Genomic DNA, 16,738 nt, shown 5'->3' with positions numbered 1-16,738 from the left:
ACTTTTGTAATAAGCTTTGAAGAGAGGGAAGCAGGAGTCCTCCAAATTTTTTTTGTTTTCAAAATTGTTTTTGTTATCTGGGTACCTTGGATATCTATATAAATTTCAAGATCATGTTTTCAATTGCTACAAAAAGGCAGCTGGGATTTTGACAGGGATGACTGATGCTGGAGATAAATTTGAGGAGTATTTCCATCTTATTAATGTTAGGTCTTCCCATCCATGAACATAGGATAGCTGATGAAATATTAAATATATAGATCAATGTAACACATACATATATGGTAAACTGATCTTCAGCAATGATATCAAGATAAGTCAATGGGAACAGATGATCTGTTCAAGAAATGGTGCCATAACTATTAAATACACACACACAGAAGAACCTTCAATTCTATATCATATAAAAACACTGAAAATGGATCACAGATGGAAAAACAAGATAAAATTATTGAAAAATATAAAGGAAAACATATGATAAAATATTTAAAACCCTAGGGAGCACAAAGATGACTTACAATAGGACACAATTAGAGGCGGATCCAAGATAGTGATGTAGAATAATGCTGAGTCCACCCCCTCCCAAGAACACATCCAGTGTACACCTATATTTAGAGCAATTCAGGAAATGTGCAAACTAGTAGGCACTGTGAAGTGCTCACTCAGGGCAACACCACCTAGACCTGGCATGGGCAACAGCCAATTAAAGCAACAGGGCATGCCGAGCACACACAGGACAGCCCTGCCCAGATCAGAAGGGCAAGAAAGTGTACCCACAATCAGGCTGACCCTAACCAACTCCATTCTAGTTGTGGACAGACAGAGGAAAGAGCTACCACACATGCGTGTACACCAGGCTGTACTGCTCAGAATCCACTCCTCTGGACAGGCAGCACACCAGGCACCACATGTACCCATTCCAAATACAACCGGCCTGCCAAAACCATCTGGCACATGGTCTATACACAGACCACTTTTTTTTAATTGTTAGTTTCAGGTGTACAGAACAATGCAATAGTTACCCTTTTCACCCTCACAAAGTAACTACCCCCCATCTATTGCCTTCCCACCCCCAATATCATGCTTATCTATTACAATTCTATTGAATCCGTTCCCGCTCTCTACTTCATGTCCCGAGACTTGGGAGGGGGTGAGGATGAAGGAGAGGGGAAGGGATGAGACAATACAAATTGGTAATTGCAATATGGCCTCAGGGATAGAAAAAGACAGTCTGAGGAATATAATCATTAATGTTGTAAATATTTCTTAGGGGGCCAGATGGACCCATGAACTGTTGGTGAGTCCACTTCATAGTCGATGTAGAGGCCTGACCACAGGCCACTTTTTAAGATTGGGAGAGAGAGCTATTTTAACACATAGGAACAAACACAGAAACTCAAACAAAATGCGAAGACAGAGAATATACCCCAAATGAAGGAATAAGGGAAAACACCACACACACACACACAAAAACCCCCAAAACTCTAATGAAATGGAGATAAGTAATTTGCCTGATAAAGAACTTAAAGGAGATTGATGACAGAATCATGGCAGCATGAAGGGTCCCCCTTGATCTCTCCCCTTGAAGTTACAACATGTTGAACAGCTATAACTCAACACAGGATTCCTTATGCAACACACAAACACATCTGAGAGACCCAAGCATTGAAACATCTGAAGGTGGGTGAATTGAGGAGAACAGGGAAACAGGGAAGGCAGACATACAGAGATGGGGGCCACTGACACAGCCCAGAGCTCACTGCAGTCCCAGAAGAGGGGAGGATTGAGACTGCAGATGCACTCTCTGTGGCCCCAAATAATCCTGTCTGAACGATCAGCATACAATACAGCTGAAGCCAGTAATCAGGGTAGAGACTTTGCAGCAAAGACCGCATACAAAAATGTGACAACTGTGGTCTAACAGCTCTCATGCCATGCAGTAAACAAACCCATGGAGCATAGTTGCCTCCCCTGATCCTCTCAGAACTTACCTACCCCAGACCTTCCCAGTGTTAACAGCAGATCCCAGAAAAAACTGTAGCAATGTTGGAATAAAACGCAGAATATCTACAGCCCTCAGAACCAGAGAGACAGTTCCTGAATGGTAGACACACACTGTAGCTACTTCAAGTGACAAGGGAAGAAATATAGGGGTGAGGCAGCTGGGTTCTGGCAGTCACCATTGCTCACAGGAAAACAAAGCCACAACACAACAGTTGACTCTCCCAACCCACTCCACTCCCACCTTTCCTGGCTGATCCTGGGGCGGGGGGCCATATAGGGCTACAGAGGTGCACAGCTCTGCATGTGGCTGCAGGGGCAGCACTGGGATTTCAGGAGTTCAGAACACTACCTCCCACCACATCTTCCCATGAAGGTGGTGCCCTAAGACGGAGGCAATCTGTTCATAGATGAGATGCCCAACTCCCCAGAGAATCTTCCACTGCAATAAGCCAGAATAGGGCAAGAGAAACTAAACAACAATGCTCCAGCACTACCTACTAGAAAACAAAAGAAAGACCTCTTCATGTCAACCTGCTGCAGAATCTATTTCCACAAATGCCCAGGAAGAGAAATAATTCATCAATTACCACGAATAACCAACATAACAAGGAAGCTCAGAATGAAAATGAAAAATTCCCAGAACACAAAATTAAAGACATGGAAATATGTGACTTAAATTACAGAGAATTCAAGATTGCAGTTCTGAAAAAACAAGATCCAAGAAAACTTACATAGGCAGTTTAATGAACTCAGAAAGAAAATCAACAAACAAAATGAGAGCTTTACCAAAGAGACTGAAATTTTCAAAAGAACCAAATGGAAATTCTGGACCTGAGGAACTGAATGAAAGAGATTGAAGGATTAAATAGTGAGCTTAGTAAATAGATGGAGGAGAGAATTAGTAACATCTAAGATCGAAATAAATGAAATATAGTCTAAAAAAAAATACAAAAGGACCATGAAGCCAAGAGCTGATTTTTTGAAAAGATAAACAAAATTGACAAAACTTGAACTGAATTCATCGAGAAAAAAAGAGAGGACCCAAATAAATAAAATAAAAAACAAATGTGGACAAGTGACAACTGACACCAAAGAAATACAACGGATTATAAGAAAATATTATGAAGAATTATATGCCAACAAATTGGACAACCTCGAAGAAATGAATAAATTCCTAGAAACATACAATCTTCCACAGCTCAATGAAGAAGAAACAGAGAAGCTTAGTCTGGCCCTTTGCATCCACTTCCATCAGTTCTTGTGGTCGCTCTTCAGACCTCAGCTGCCAAAATGGTGAAGCAGATTGACAGCAAGTTGGCTTTTGAGGAAGCTTTGAACAGTGCAGGAAATAAGCTCATAGTAGTTGACATCTTAGTGGTGTGGGCCTTGCAAAATGATCAAGCCATTCTTTCATTCCCTGTCTGAAAAGTATTCTAATGTGGTGTTCCTTGAAGTAGATGTGGACAACTGTCAGGCTGTTGCTTCAGAGTGTAAAGTCAAATGTAAGCCAAACTTCCAGTTTTTAAAAAATGGACAAAAGATGGGTGAATTTTCTGGAGTCAATAAGAAAAAAGTTGAATCCACCAGCAATGAATTAATCTAATTAAGTTTTCTGAAAACATAACCAAGCTCTTTAAAACTTGTATTTTTTTTTTATTTCCAAGAAGGAAAGATAAAGTAGAAAATTATACTCAACTGTCATCTAATTATAAATAAGAATAAAATATTAATTCTACTGGTTTTATTTTTGTTTTTTTTCTTTAAAGAAGAAACAGAAGGGCCGGCCGAGTGGCGCAATGGTTAAGAACTGGTCTGGGACGCCAGAGGGCCCCGGTTCGGATCCCACATATGAGGGTCAGTGACACTACCCTCCACAGCTAAGATGCTGAACAACAGCTCAACCTGGAGCTGGGTTGCCATGAGTCGCTGGCGACGGCGTAGTCTGCAGCCCCTGTGGCAGTGGGTTGCCATGGGCTACTGTGTGTAGCCAGCAGCCAACGTGAGCGGCCAGCAGCCGCAGTGAGCGGCCGTCCAGAAGCCGGCGACTGATCTGCCTCACCCGGGAAGAGCGCAATGATGGTGCCAACTTGGGCCAGTGAAGCAACGTCCTCCACAACTAGACTGAAGAACAAAACGACAGCAACTTGTCTGTTCCGCTTCCCCCAATTCCCCAGCACTGTTCCCTTCCCCCCAATACCCCAATAAAAATCTTAAAAAAAAAAAAAGAAGAAACAGAAAATCTAAACAGACCAATTACTATTAATTAATCAAATTGGTAGTCAAAAACCTCCCATTAAACAAAAGTCCTGGACTTGATGGCTTCACAGGTGAATTTTACCAAACATTCAAATAAGAATCAATACCTATTCTTTCCTAACTATTCCAAAAAATTAAGTGAAGGGAAAGATCCCAAACTCATCCTACAAGGCCACCATTACCCTGATTCCAAAACGTGACAAAGACACTACAAAAAAAATTCAATATATCTGAGAAACATAAATGAAAATACTCAACAAAATGTAAGCAAACTGAATTTTGCCATACATTAAAACGATCATACACCATGATCAAGTGGTATTTATTCTGAAGATGAAAGGTTAGTTCAATATCTGCAAATCAATTAACATGATACTCCACATAAACAAAGTTAAATACAAAAATCATATTATCATAACAATAGATGCAGAAAAAGCATTTGACAAAAACCAGCATCTATATATGGTAAAAATTCTCAGCAAAATGGGAATAGAGAGAAAATACATCAACATAACAAAGGCCATATGTGATGACCCTAACATCATACTCAATGGGAAAAATCTAAAAGCAATTTCCTTAAGATTAGGAACAAGACAAGGACATTCATTTTCACCATTTTTATTCAACATGGTATTGGAAGTCCTAGCCACAGCAATCAGACAAGAAAAAGAAATAGAAGGCCTCCCTCCAGATGGGAAAGGAAGAAGTAAAACTATCATTATTTGCAGATGACACAATACTATATATAGAGAACCCAAAAGATTCCACTAAAAAAACATTAGAACTGGTAAGTGAATTCAGTAAAGTAGCAGGATAAAAAATTAATATTTAAAAATTGGTGCAGTTTTATACACCAATAATGAAATAGCAGAAAGATAAATTAAGAGAACACTCTCACTTGCAATTACATTATAAAAGTACTTAGGAATAAATTTAACCAAGAAAGTAAAAGATGTGTACTCAGAAAATTACAGTACATTGAAGAATGTAATTGAAGAAGATACAAATAAATGAAAGCATATATCATGTTCATGGATAGGGAGAAACAACATTGTTAAAATATCCATACTACTCAAAGCAATCTATAGATTCAGTGCAATTTCTATAAAAATACCAAAGACATTTTTGACAGAACTAGAACAAATAAAAAATTATATGGAAACATAAAAAGCCTGAATAGCCACAACAGTCTTGAGAAAGAAGAACAAGGTTGGAGGTATCATGCTATCTGATATCAAACTATACTACAAGGCCCTAGTAATCACAACGGCATGGTAGAGGCATAAAAACAGACACATAGATCAATGTAGCAGAATAGAGAGCCCAGAAATAAATCCATGCTTATATGGTCATTTAATCTATGACAAAGAAGGCAGGAATATACAATAGGGTAAGGACAGTTTATTTGATAAATGGTGTTGGGAAAACTGGACCGATACATGCAAAAACCTAAAACTGAACCACCTTCTTACTGCATATGAAAGTATAAGCCCAAAATGGATTAAAGACTTAAATGTAGGAGTGGAAATCATACACTCCTAGAAGAAAACATAGGCAGTACACTCTCGGATATTACTCTTAGTAGTTATTTTATGATATAGCTCCTTGGGCAATGTAAACAAACAAAATAATAAACAAACAGGACAACATCAAACCAAAAATATTTTGCACAACAGAGGAAACCATCAATAAAATGAAAAGACTACTTGTTGAATGGGAGAAAGGATTTGCCAATGACACATCTGATAAGCAGTTAATATCCAAAATTTAGAGACAACTCATACAACTCAACACCAAAACAAAACAAAACAAAAACCCAATTAAGAAATGGGCAGAGGACCTGAATAGATATTTCTCCAAACAGGGCATACAGATAGCCAATAGGCATATGAAAAGACGCTCAATATCACTAATCATTAGAGAAATGTAAATTAAAACCACAGTGAGATACTTCCTCACACCTGTCAGAATGGCTATCATCAATAAATCAAGAAACAACAAGTCTCTCAAATTTGTAGCTACAAAATAGTCACAGGGATATATAGTCAATGATGTTGCAACAAGTATGTATAGTGCCAGGTAGGTAGTAGACTAATCCAGACATAATTATGTAAATATCTAACCACTATGATGGACACCTGGAACTAATATAAAGCAATACTGAATGTCAACTGTTAGTGAAAAAGAAATAATAATAATAATAATAATAATAATAATAATAATAATAATAAAAACAAGTGCTGGTTAGGATTTGGAGAAAAGGGAACACTCATGCACTGTTGATGAGATTGCAAATTCATGCAGCCACTACGGAAAACAATTTGGAGGTTCCTTAAAAAATTAAAAAATAGGGCTGGCCGAGTGGCTCAGTTGGATAAGAACGTGAGCTCTGAGAAACAGGGTCGCCAGTTCGATTTCCACATGGGCCAGTGAACTGCGCCCGAGCTGAGCTGCTGCTGAGCTGTCAACAGGTGGCAGGACGGCTCAGCTGGTGAGAGCATGATGGTGGGCTATGCCCACCTGCAACTAAGATTGAACAAGGCACCATGAGCTGAGCTGCCACTGAGCTACCAACAGGCAGCTGGATGGTGACTGGACTTGGAAATGAGCTAGCTGTGCCCTCCACAACTAAGATTGAAGGACAACAACTTGGCTGTTCCCCTTCCCCAATTCCCCAATAAAATCTTTAAAAAAAAATAGAACTACCTTATGGCCCATCAATTCTACTTCTGCATTTTTATCCAAGAAATGCAAAACACTAAATAAAAAATTATATGCACCCCTGTGTTCACTGCAGTGTTATTTATAATCATGAAGATATAGAAGCCACCCAAGTTCCCATCAATAGACCATTGGATAAAGAAGATATGTTGCATTACTCAGATACAAAAAAGAATGAAATCTTACCTATGGTGACAACATGGGTGGACCTAGAGGGTATTATGCTAAGTGAAATAAGTCAGACAGAGAAATACAAATACCATATGATTTCATTTATATGTGGAATCTATACAATAAAACAAACAAACAAACAAACAAAAAAACAGAAACAGACTGGCAGATATGGAGAACAAACTGATGGTTACCAGATGGGAGGGAGTTTGGGGGCTGAGTAAAAAAGTTGCAAGGAATAAGGAGTACAAATTGGTAGTTACAAAATAGATTGATGTGAAGTATAGCATAGGAATTACAGTCAATAATATTGTAATAACTATGTATAGTGCCAGGTGGGTATTAGAGTATCAAGGAGATCACTTGGCAAATTCTATAAATGTCTAACCACTATCCTATAGACATGAAACTTACATAAAATAATATTGAACGTCAACTGTAACTGAATAAAAAAGTTAAAAAGGAAAAAATAACAGTAGTTAAAAGAAAAGATTATACACCATGATCAAGAGGAATTTATTCCAGGGATGCAATGGTGATTCAATATCCAAAAAACAATTATTGTGATACACTATATCAACACCAATGATAAAAATCATATGATCATCTCAATACATGTAGTGAAAGCATTTGAGAAAACTCAACATCCATTTATAATAAAAACTCAACAGTGTGTGAATAAAAGGCACTTACCTCAACAAGATAATGCACACAGCTAACACCATACGCAATAGCTAAAAGTTGAAAGATTTTCCTCTAAGATCAGTAAAATGACAAGGATGCACATTCTCACTATTATTTAATACAGCATTGGAAGTCCTATTCAGAGTAATCAGACAAGATCAAGAAATAAAGGTTATACAAATGGAAAAAAAAAGTAAAACTGTCATTATTTGCAGATGACATGATACTATATATAGAAAACCCTACAGAATCCACCAAAATTAATAGAAATGATAAATGAATTCAGTAAAGTAGCAGGATGCGAAGTTTATACATAGGAAATCTTTCACTTTTCTATATACTAATAACAGACAAACAGAAGGAGAAATTAAGAAAAATTCCCACTTACAATTACATCAAAAAGAGTAAAATACCTAGGAATAAACTTAGCCAAGGTGCTGAAAGATCTGTACTGTGAAAAGTATAAGACAGCAAAGAAAGAAATTGAAGGGGACACAACAAATGCAAGGATATGCTGTGCTCATGGATGCGAAGGATTAATATTGTTAAAATATCCATACTATCCAAAGAAATCTACAGATTTAAAGCAATCCCTATCAAAGTACCAATTGCATTATTCTCAGAACTGAAACAAGTAATCCTAAAATTTATATGGAATCACAAAAGATCACAAACATCCAAAGCAACCTTGAGAAAGATCAATGTTGGAGGTATAATGCTCCCTAATTTCAAACTACAATACAAAGCTATAATACTAAAAATAGTATGGTACTGGCACAAAAACAGACAAATAGATCAACAAAACAGAATAGGGAGCCCAGATATAAACCATCACTTATATGGTCAGTTAAGCTATGACAAAGGAGTTAAGAATATGCAATGGCGAAATGACAAACTCTTCAACAAGTGGGTAGGGAAAACTGTATAGATACATGCAAAAAAATTAAATTAAATTAAAACTAGAGCACTCTCTTACACCATAAACATAAATAAATTAAAAAAATGGATTAAAGACTTAAATGTGAGACCTGAAAACATGAAACTTCTGGAAGAAATCATAGGTAGTAAACTACTTGACATCAGTTTTAGTCATATGTTTTTAGATATGTCCCCTTGAGCAAGGGAACCAAAAGCAAAAAGAAACAAAACTTAATCAAACTAAAAGCCTTTCACACATCAAAGGAAACCGTCAACTACACAAAAAGACAACCTGTTGAATGGGAGGATATATTTGCAAATGATGTATGCAATAAAAGGTTGATATCCAAAATGTATAAAGGACTCATACGACTGAATAACAAAAAATAAACAATCCAAACAAAAAATGAGCAGAAGATGTGAAGAGACATTTCTTTAAAGAAGACATACAGATGGCCAACAGACATATGAAAAGATGCTCAACATCACTAATCATCAGGAAAATGCAATTTAAAACCACAGTGAGATACCACCTCACACCTGTCAGAATGGCTATTATCAAAAAGTCAATAAGTAACAAGTGTTGGCAAGAATATGGAGAAAAGGGAATCCTTGTGCAGTTGGTGGGACTGAAAATTAGCATAGCCACTACAGAAAACAGTATAGAGGTCCCTTGAAAACCTAAAAATAGAACTACCATATGACCCAGCATTTCCATTTCTAGGTATTTATCTGAAGAAACTGAAAACACTAATTCTTATAAATATATGTACCCCAATATGCACTTAACATTATTCACTATAGCCAAGGTCTGGAAGCAACTTAAGTGTCCCTACATATATAAATGGATATTCACACACACGCACAGACATACACATAATGGAATATTACACACACATAATGGACTATTACTCAGCAATAAAAAATACTAAAATTCTGCCATTTGCAATGACATGGATGGACCTCAAGGTTATAATGTTAAGTGAAATATGTCATATAGAAAAAGACATATTCTGCATGATCTCACTTATAGGTGGAATTAAAATATCAAAACAATCGAAAACAACAAAAACAGACTCATAGAAACACAGAACAAACTGATAGCTGCCAGAGGGGAGGGTATTGGAGGGATGGGAGAAAAACATGCAGGGGAACATAGTAAATAATAGCATGATAACTTTGCATGTTGACAGACAGTTATTAGACTGTGTGGTGAGCACATCATTTTACATACATATACACTAATACCTTGGTTTGCGAGCATGATTTTTCTGGAAAGAAACTACTCGTATTGCAAGACATCACTCGTTGAACAAGTTAAAATGTATTAGAAATGTTTGCTCATCTTGCAGAACACTCACAAACGAAGTTACACGCAATCAAAAGTTTTACTGTGTGTGTATGTATATATATATATATATATATACATATATATATATAAAGTCACTGTTTTACCCTTTAAATTAATATATTATATGACAACTATATTTTAATAAAAAAGAACCAAATGATTGTAAAAAACAAAACAAAGCTGTAGGCTCATTAATAAAAACTTACAAAAACTTATAACAAGTCTTTTTTGGCTCCAAAAATTTCTTTTCAATAATTGAATTATGTCCAAGAGAAAACCCATTGCTATTTTAGTGCATAGTGTTACTGCAGAAGAGTTCCAGCATACTAAAAGAAGAAAAGAGCACAGGGATTCATTACTTTCTTCAGTCCTCAAAATATATGGTCATTATTTTTTTTCAACGATCCCCAGGTTTGGATTTGGCCAAAGTCTTTGGGTGATCTCTAACTTACTTAGAGCTATCAAGCAATAGAACTCTAATAAACTAAATATTTCTATGGATATTTTAAAGTATTTAATATTGTTCAAAATAATTTTAGATTACTTTAAGAGTAACTTTAATTAGCAAAAGAACCTAACCTGAGATCATTATTAAATTTGTAGATATAGCTTTGTTGTATAAGGAACTGTATTTTTCTTGTTCACCATTGTATGTATTGCTCTAGAATGATTCTTAACACATAGCCAGTATTCATTAAATATTCATTGCATACATGAATAAACGAATTATATATATAGTCTTTAATTTACAGATATTCTCTACCCAGAGAAGAAAGGTTTAAGCAAGTTAACAGTAAGTACAAAACTTCAGTTGGTTATCAGGGTAAAAGAAAAACTATTGGCCTATGGGAGTGTATAAAATTTAGTTGTAATAAAAATAAAGATCATATTTATTGTTACATTGTCAATTTCCTAAGGCCAGTATTACAAATATTGGGTCATTGGAAAAGTCATGACGCATGTTTGCTACAGATGGCACTAGTTTATTTTTTAAATTACTAGAGTCATTCTCATTTATGTTATTGCTATGTCATTTGACACCTGACAGTTTTAACTTCGTTATAAAAAAATTGGGCAATATGGTTGAGTTTTGGAGATTTTACAACAAGTTGAAGATGGAAGACCAAACTGTGCATTTTCACCATATATTACTGTTTTACTTCCATAAAGGGAAGAACGCACATCAAGCTTGAGAAAAGTTGCATAAAGTTTACAGTGACAATGCTCTACAAGAATGTCAGTGCCAATGATGGTTCACAAAACTCTGTGCTGGTGATTTTGATCTCAACTACACCCCTTGGTCAGGGCGGCACACCGAGGTTGATGACGACAAAATAAAGGCATTGATCAAGTCAAACAACACGAGAGATTGTAGAAACACTGAACATCCATCATTCAAGCATTCATGACCACCTAAAAAAGCTGGGATATGTAAGCAAGCTTGATATTTGGGTTCTGCATGAACTCAAAGAAGTTCATTTAATGGCGCATATAAACATCTGCAATATGCTCATTAAACATGAGGGAGACGATCTTTCTTTGAAGCGACTGATAACTGGTGATGAGAAGTGGATTGTTTACAACAATGTGGTGTGCAAATGGTTTTGGACCTGATGTAATGATTCGTCTCAAACGACATCGAAAGCAGACATTCATCAGAGAAAGGTTATGTATGCTCTCAGTGTGGTGGAATTTTAAAGGTGTTGTGTTTTTCGAGCTCCTCCTACCAAAGAACCAATCAATTAGAATGTGTACTATTGGCAATTGGACAGTTTGAACGAATCCATCATCCAGAAACGTCCAGACTCGTTAACTGCAAAGGAGTTGTGTTCCATTGTTACAACACGAGACCACACACAAGTTTGATCACCCATCAAAAATTATTGGAGCTTGGATGGGATATGTTGCCACACCCACTATACTCTCCTGACCTTATGCCATCAGACTTCCACTTGTTTTACTCTCTTCAAAACTCCTTGCATGGTATAACATTCAATTCAGGTGAGGCTGTAAATCAGCACCTTGTTCAGATTTTGCTGAAAAAAAGACAGGTGCTTCTATGAACAAGGAATTATGAAGCTCACTGAAAGATGGCAGAAGGTTATCAAACAAAACAGGCAAAATATCATTGATTGATCTTTGTTCTTTATATAAATAAATGACCTTCGAAAAACATAGACAAAATGCGTCATGACTTTTCCGACGACCCAGTAAATTGTGGAGTGATGTCTTTCCCACAGGTATGATGATAATACTGCAAATGGGTAAAGATGGCCTAAGTATATTATTGGGACAATGAAGATAGTTAAAACTTAGCTTCTTATCTTCATAACTAGCTCAAAAAAAAAAAGGAGAGTGGTAGAGGGATGGGCTTCCATGCACCATGATAAAAACAAACAAAAAAACTGAATAAGTCCAAAAAAAAGAACAAACTGAGTTGCCAGAGGAGAGGGTATTGGAGGGATACCCTGGCTAGGTTAACAGGGATTGGTTAGTTCCAATATACAAACAAGGAAGGCAAAAACTACAAGAATAGAAGTAAAGTCCACATAAGTGTGTGTCCATGTAGCAATTTTTGTTCCAGGATGTTTATGTCTCCAGGATGTTTTGAGCTGAGTTTAGCAACAAACTTGGCAACTTAATAGAAGTTCTGAGAATAAAGGCACATGGTGTGCATAGGCCCCACTTCCTTAATAGCTTCTCTATTGTATTTTAAGTGTCACTTAGCAATGTTTATTCTATTTCATTTTCTCCATTATCATTTTATTTCTTGTGCCTTGAGATGATTTCTCTTGGAACTTAAAGACAATAATGTGAAGAAGCCCAAGCCACCCTATGGAGAGAGCTACATATTGTACAAAGGAACCAACAGCCACCATCAGCTTGCCAGCATATTTGTGATCCAACTTGGAAAATGTTCCTCTGTTGTGGAGATGTCCTAGCTAATGCCACATAGAATAGAATGGGTTGTCCCAAGCAAGCCCTGACCAATTTGTATATTCATAAGAAAAAATAAGTGATTGCGTTATTTTAAGGCACAGTGTGGTTTAGGATATTGTTATGCAACAATAATAATTAGAACAATCTTTAAAAAAATTACTTCAAGAATTTATGAAACAGTTTAAAATGCAAACATTTATCAATAAACACAAGAAGAAAAGAATAAAATAAAACACAGTTTTCTATACAGATACAATATAATTAAAACGTCTTGTGTGCCTACTATGTACTTTTTTCTGATATGTTTTGGTTTTTGAAGTGGAATCATAGACAGTCTTCTATTCATCTTGAGAAACAAAGACAAAAGTAAATTTTTTTGTAAAGTAAATTATTTTCATCACTCATTCTTCTAATACTCCCTTCAACTATCTTTCATTGAACTTTTAATATTGGAGAAATAAAGTCATTTTATTTTAGTCAGAAATAAATTTTATTATAGGGTCTGTTTCATTAAAAAATGCATTAACATAAGAAATTTATTCTCCTTGGTCTTCCAAGTCCAAAAAAAGAAAAGTATGTTGCTGATATAACATCCTCAGTATTTTTCAACTAGGGATTCATCTGTAATTTCTTTCAGAAGATGAGATTAGAATCATTTTTTGTGGCTAAACATTCAAGTGAAGAAAACCACTAAATATCCAGTCAAGGATTTTAAAGACTTTTATACAAACTGAAATATGGACTACTTGTGATAAAGGCAAAGATCCTTCAAAGGAAATTAATACTAACTTTTCACTCTGTAATCTATTACTCTGTTAAGAAAAAAAAACAGTAAAAAATGCTCAAGGACTTCTAACTGAATGAGATACTTATAATATTCAAAAGAATACTAACTTTTCCTTTATCTAAGTTCTTTCTTTCCAGAGTGTTGAGCTAAGATAATACCAAGTTAAAATGAATTAACTGACATTTCCATATGAGGATTTATAACAGTCCATGCACTTAGGAGTAAATAATCATATTCTTTAGATATAAACTGATTGCCATACATGTCTGGCTGAATGCAAGGCAGTAGATCAATGATTTTTTTTTCACTTAATTCCTGTTACTATGGTTTAATCTACAAGTGAAGAACTATCACTTCGAGCCCTACTTGCTACAACTCCCCACTGAAACTTCCAACCTGTATTATCTCTGCAAACTCATTCTTCATGCCCATTCTTCCTCCCATTTACCACTAAAATTAAACCTGCATAGATATACAATCTCTTACAAAAATTTCAATTACATAATGCCTGGAATATTCCATTCTACCTTAGTGTCATGGGTCTTGCTTTCCCGCATCATTCCTAAACTTCCTTATACAATCTAAATATTTCCTTTTGCAAAGATCATTTCAAAAACAATAAAAAAACCCTGCTTGCTAGATATTTTAAAATTTTAAGTTAAAATTAAAATTCCTATACCTATTATTGATCAAGTAATGATTTACATTTTCTGTTCCTCACAAGCAAACTTGTTTCAAAAAACCTTTAATGAATGTTTTTAAATAATATAATAACTGGTTACTGAATATTATTATGCATCATTTTTAGATGCACAGTATGTAAACATAGTTTCTATATAAAATTAGTATCTATTAATAACCCAACACAGCACTTCACTTTTTAAATATAGGTTAGATTTACCTCCTTTAAGTAACCTCTCATCTATGTTTCTTACTAGGTAACTATCAAAGACCCTTATTAATTCAGGCATTCCTTACTTCCCACAGTTCTTATATGCACAAATTTCTATTACCATGGTGTTATGTGTGTGTAGCTTTATTAAGATATAATTCAAATGCCACAATATTCACTGATTTAAAGTGTATAAGTCAATAGTTTTTAGTATATTCAAGTTGCACAACTATCACAATCTAATTTTAGAATATCTTCATCACCCCCAAAAAAACTCTGTATCCATTAGCAGTCACTCCTTATTTCCCCCAAACCTTCCAGCTCTAGGTAATCATTAATCAATTTTTTATCTCTATACAATCATACAATATGTGGTTCTTTGTGAATTGCTTAATTCACTTAACTTAATGTTTTTCAACATTCATTCCTGTTGTATCATGTATCATAGTTCATCACTTTTATTGCCAATGTTACATTTTATAAAACTACCTTATTTTGTATATCCATTTACCAGTTGATGGACACTGTTTTTCCCCCACATTTGCCTATTATGAATATTGCTGTTGTGAAAATTATTGTACAAGTTTTTCTGTTTTACCATGATATATTAACTGTAACTGCATAAAGCACAAACTTTGTAGCTAGCTTTTCAGTCCACAAATCACTACATAAATTACAGAGGCACATTATGGTCAGTGACCAATCACACCACTTCTTTTAAAGTGTTGGTTGTTGCTCATTGCCCATGTTTTCAGTTCATGCAGAGCAGCAAGTCATGTAGTTGTATTGACTCCTGTCTCTAAAGATATTCTTGTGATCTTCTACAAAAATCAATAATCAATAGAGGACATTGGCCAATAAAGATGAAAGTGCAGTAAAGAAACAAAAACTAATACTGAAAGTCATATTAGAATCAAATATAATGGAGTTATAAAAAAAATAGCTGAGCATGAGACTGTTAACACTGCCACTGCCAGAAAGACTCTAGATATGCAGGAAAGAGCGTAGTGAAGATAAACTTATAGACATAAATGAGGAAAGTGGTTGCAACCAAAAGGATGAAGATGACCCAGAGGAAATGACACCAGTCAAAACTTTACATTAAAGGAACTCTCACAGATATTTCATAACATTGAAAGCACGAAGGATAAAATGTTGGAAGCTGATCCAAACTTAGAAAGGAGTACACAATTCACCAAAGCATAGAAAACATGGTAAATCTTTATCACTATTTATACAATAAGATGGAGGCATGCACAGTTGAAACCACTCTTGATAAATTTTATTATAAGGATATAAAACATTTCAATTCTCAACGTTTCTAATGTTCTAAATGACAGTGAAATAAATAGTTTTACTTTTTAAATTTCCATATACATTTATAATTGATAGGAAGAGAGTTTTTATGTTTTGACAAACGGGTAAGAGGTCATGGAACAATTGTAAATGTTTCCATTAATTATTAAAGTTGCTTTTCATGGCTTCATCTTGCAGTTATTTTCAGAGTTCCAAACTATCATATAAAGTGAGTACTGCCTGGATATTAAAATATGTATTATTTCTTATTATATATGTCTTCAGTGTGCATTCATAAACTTTTTAAGGCAAGGACTAAGTCAAGCTTAATTTTTTTAATGTTAAACTTTTTATTATAGCAAATTTAGATATACAGAAATGTTGCAAAGTTAGAGTTTGTGTACACCCATTTCCCCTAACGTTAACATCTTACATAACCATGGCACATTTACCAAAACTAAGAAATTCACATTGGCACCAGACAATTAATTTAACTACAGACTTCATTTGGATATCAACAACTTTTTCGCTAATGTTCTTTTTCCACTAATGGCTTTATTACTTCAATTCTATGTAAAACAGCTGACATTCCAAGTAAGTCCTCTAGAAAATTCATACTGATTTCTTTGTTCCTTCCTTTTTTCCTTCATCTATTTAAGAAATATTTTAAATGTCTGTATGTCAGTATACATTGATAAACAAGATACTAGTCCACATG

General features: G+C 35.2%; 1 pseudogene; it reads left to right on the top strand.

Moving 5' to 3' along the window:
* Positions 1-3,294: 3,294 nt before the first annotated feature.
* LOC109381959 (thioredoxin pseudogene) lies at positions 3,295-3,607 on the top strand (annotated as a pseudogene).
* The last annotated feature ends 13,131 nt before the right edge of the window (positions 3,608-16,738 follow it).

Source organism: Hipposideros armiger, unplaced genomic scaffold, assembly GCF_001890085.2.
Source record: "Hipposideros armiger isolate ML-2016 unplaced genomic scaffold, ASM189008v1 scaffold_56, whole genome shotgun sequence".
Taxonomy (NCBI): Eukaryota; Metazoa; Chordata; class Mammalia; order Chiroptera; family Hipposideridae; genus Hipposideros; species Hipposideros armiger.
Note: the sequence above shows the minus strand (reverse complement) of the source record. Positions and strands in the feature narration are given on the sequence as shown.